We start from the raw sequence: 4,138 nt of genomic DNA on the forward strand, positions 1-4,138 counted from the left end.
ACCAGTGCTTTTTCTTTTTTTAATCAGAGTGCATTCTAAAATCTATCATTCTCTTTCACTGTGACCTGCTGAAGAAGTTTCTCCCCACGTGACATGTGCACAGACCCTTTAGATTGCATTGTTTTTCCAACAGCTTAAAGCAGTCACTTTCTGATAAAACCTGAGGAAACGTAGCCAAATAAACCGTGCTGACACAGCAAAATATGACTAAAATAACCATTGGAGATGGTTGGAGTGGGTTAGAGAGACAGGAAAGTTTTCAAGAGCCTGTGGAGAAGGATGAGAAACCATGTTTTATGTAAGAGCTTTCTGACTTGACACACTCCTGTAAAAAAAAAAAAAAACATCTTCTAAAAGGGTTTTTCTTTATGGCTATGTTGGAAGAGCGTTGCAGGTGTCTTCGACTGAAAAACTCAGTAGAAGTTAATGGTTGGTTTCCACTAACAAGGAAAATGTGCACCCCGTCTCTCTTTTTCACTCTCTTGCTCTCTCTCCCTCTCTCTGTGTCTCTATCCTTCTCTCTGTGTCTCTCTCGCTCTCTCTCTGTCTCTCTCTGTGTCTCTCTATCTTTCTCTGTGTCTCTCTCTCTTTCTCTGTGTCTCTCTCTGTGTCTCTCTCTGTGTCTCTCTCTCTTTCTCTGTCTCTCTCTTTGTCTCTTTGTGTGTGTGTGTGTGTGTGTGTGTGTGTGTGTGTGTGTGTGTGTGTGTGTGTGTGTGTGTGTGTGTGTGTGTGTGTGTGTGTGTGTGTGTGTGTGTGTGCGAGAGCATGTGCGTGTGACTTACAGCTCCCGATGATGTTACAGGAAGAAGAGATTTGGGGCACGGTGCTGTTAAACCCCCTCGCGGTTCTCTGTTAGGGACTGTGACTCAGTGTGTTTTGGCGTCACATAGCCTTCCTACACTCCACTACTTTATCTGTATCTGCCACCATCTCTATCCTCCACTGTTGAGGTGCCCAGTGGGACAAGTCCTCTCGTAAAGAGCTAGCTTTCAACAAGACGTGACAGAGGCAGACAGGCAGGCTTTCCATTAGTTGCTAGAAGATAGCACACCACAAATGCACCATGGCACTCACGTTCTTTGCCTTGGAACACAGGCTCCCGTCACATTTACAGGCTCATTAGAACCTTCAAGATGGGCAGAAAGCCTGAGCCTGGCACAGTCTGCATGGCTTTTCCATTACTCCAGCTCTGGCTGCTCTGGCTGGTAACCAACCAGATTTTAATCACATTTTGGAGGTTTGGATCAAGATCCAAATGAAGATCCCGTAGATCTTGCTGTGGTTTCTTATGTTAATCAGAATGCGCAAAAATGCTGGTGGTGGTTATTCTGTTAAAAACCACTTTGGCTGCCAAGTTGGCATAGTAAAATGCCTTGGTATTAGTTCAAAAAGAAAAGGGCAGCAGGGATCAAATTGAATGTGTTTCCATCATCATCATCATCAGTGTATTTGACAGTGGCACAACCACCCTATTGAGAACATGCACAAGAAATGGACTGAACTGGCCGATGAGAGGTCATCTTGATCTTGTAGTGGTCAACCAGCTCAACACTGTCACTGTCTCGAGAGCTTCACACCAATAAAAGCCCTTCCACCCCCTCCCCCCATCAGTGCCTCTCCAAAGGGGCCTTGCTGGGAGCAAAATGGCTAATTATCCTGCTGTAATTAGGAAAAACGAGGCCAATGTGCACCGACATGCCAATTTTCACAGTTCAGCTGCTCTTGGTAATGAGAAGCTGTAGTTCATTTGGAGTGTGACGAGTGTGTGCATGTGTGTGCATGTGTGTGTCTGTGTGCATTCGTGTGTGTGTGTCCATGCATGTGTATAGGGGGACACGACACAGAGGAGAACCCCCGTAACCCTCCCCCTCCAATATCTGGCCCCTGTATGGAACACAAGGGGGGTTCTGAGTTAACAAAAACTACAGGATGCTTGGCTAACCCTGCCAATAGCCACTTTCATTTAGTCATCGGCTTTTCACCGGAGATATGCTGCTCTGTGCCTCACACTCCATTAGTTACAGACATTACGAATTCTCAAAGACTGACAAGATCGCGAGCATGAACAATGTATTAAACATGTATTAAAGTGCAGTACTGTGTGCTTGGTTACGGGGGTATGGATTTGTTGTTGTCTTACAAGCTGATAGTAACGATAACGGTACACTAGTGGTGAAGCTCTGAACTCTCTGCTCTGTCCTACCTACCTACAGGTTATGGAAAATTTGCTCTTTTAGTATTTCTCCAGTAGGCTTCCTCAGAGAGAAAGCCCCCCACTTCTATGTCAAAGATAACAAAAACAAAAACACTTTAGTAAATACTTCAGTAATGTCCCCAAATACACTACTGTATAATACAGTTTGTAAAAACACTACATTAAAAACGACATTATACCGTACTACAATCCGTAAAACACTACAGTAAACACTACAGTATACTACAGTAATTACTATAGTATATAGTATTTTTTTTACTACAATATTCATACTATAGTTAACTGTAAATACTACAGTATACTACAGTAAATACTACAGAATTCACTAATGTTTTTGTTGACTTCAATACTCCAGTAAAGTAGTATTCCTGCCATAGTATACGCCATAGCATTTTTACATGTGGACAGGGAGAAAGGGAGAGCAGGGAAGCCTTGAGAGGGAAGCCTTGACCGGAGTTGATGGTTCAGGTCACTGCTCTTGTACAGAATATGCACCATAAACTTCTCCATGGTACAGCTAGTGGATGCTTTAAATACAATTTGACTAATTTATTGATTGATCTCACTTAGGATCACTACCATGGTGTTACAGCTGTCATATATCCTCCAATTCATTGTATCCCTACACACAGAGGTGACCTTGAGCTCAATCTGTTGTGGACCAATCACTGAGGCCTTAGCAACCGTGTCCCTGTGTGTGAGCGACTCACCCAGGACCTCTAGGACCCCAGGTCTTTACACACCATCAGATCAGAAGATGATCCATGCTTGTCCAGTCATACCATGGGCCCTCCACAGCTACAAGATTCTACACCGATCAGTCATCTCCGCCTAGTCCAACCTAAAAAATGACACATGACACAGTGATATCAAGGGCCTGGGATGATGAGGGGGGAGAAAAACAGAAGACTGAGTGACAGCACGTATGAGTTTGATTTAACTTAATTGGACAGCTACTCAACAAAAACACCCGCAGGAATAATATTCAATAATAATTTCCCACAGGCCAATGCAAACAGGGAAGGAGCAAAGATTGTAGTCCAATATGATTTTCACTAGAGCGTGGACCAGTGACATAAAATCCTAATGGAAATGATTGGGAATCGTATCGAATATCAGACAAAAAGAGAGAGAGAGAGAGAGAGAGGGCCAGCGGTGTGGGGGAATGGACAGAGTAGAGCAATGGGCTTAGAGTAAGAGAGGAAAAATACTATCTCTCAAATTAATTACTTAAAAATCATACATTGTGATTTTCTGGATTTTTGTTTTAGATTCCGTCTCTCACAGTTGAAGTCTACCTATGATAAAAAATGACAGACCTCTACATGCTTTGTAAGTAGGAAAACCTGCAAAATTGGCAGTGTATCAAATACTTGTTCTCCCCACTGTACCTAAAGTGGACATTGCCTTTGGCTGCACGGAGTCACATTAAGAGAAATCCCAAAACACTGGAATATGAGGTGTAGGCCTAATCTACACCTCGATCTGACCGTAAGGCGCTACAGAGTGTAATGCGTACGGCTCAGTACGTCCCTGGGGCCAAGCTTCCTGCAATCCAGGACCTCTATAATACGCGGTGTCAGAGGAAAGCCCATAAAATTGTCAGAGACTGCAGTCACCCAAGTCATAGACTGTTAACTCTGTTACTGCACGGCAAGTGGTACCGGAGCGCCAAGTCTAGGACCAAAAGGTTCCTTAACAGCATGTACCCCCAAGCCATAAGCCTGCTGAACAAGTAATAAAATGGCCACCGGACTATTACATGAGAGCCGGAATTCTTACTTTGTTTTGTACACTGCTGCTATTCGTTGTTTATTATCTATGCATAGTCACTTCACCCCTACCTACAAATTACAGTGCCTTGCAATAGTATTCACCCCCCTTGGCGTTTTACCTATTTTGTTGCATTGCAACCTGTAATTT

General features: G+C 43.5%; 1 non-coding gene across 1 annotated transcript; it reads left to right on the plus strand.

The window, feature by feature from the left end:
* The first annotated feature begins 2,219 nt into the window (after positions 1-2,219).
* LOC118964364 lies at positions 2,220-2,274 on the plus strand. Its single transcript, XR_005051414.1, has one exon. It is a non-coding gene; the product is annotated as a U7 small nuclear RNA (small nuclear RNA).
* Positions 2,275-4,138: the final 1,864 nt, after the last annotated feature.

The sequence above is a fragment of the Oncorhynchus mykiss genome, chromosome 3 (assembly GCF_013265735.2).
Source record: "Oncorhynchus mykiss isolate Arlee chromosome 3, USDA_OmykA_1.1, whole genome shotgun sequence".
NCBI lineage: Eukaryota > Metazoa > Chordata > Actinopteri > Salmoniformes > Salmonidae > Oncorhynchus > Oncorhynchus mykiss.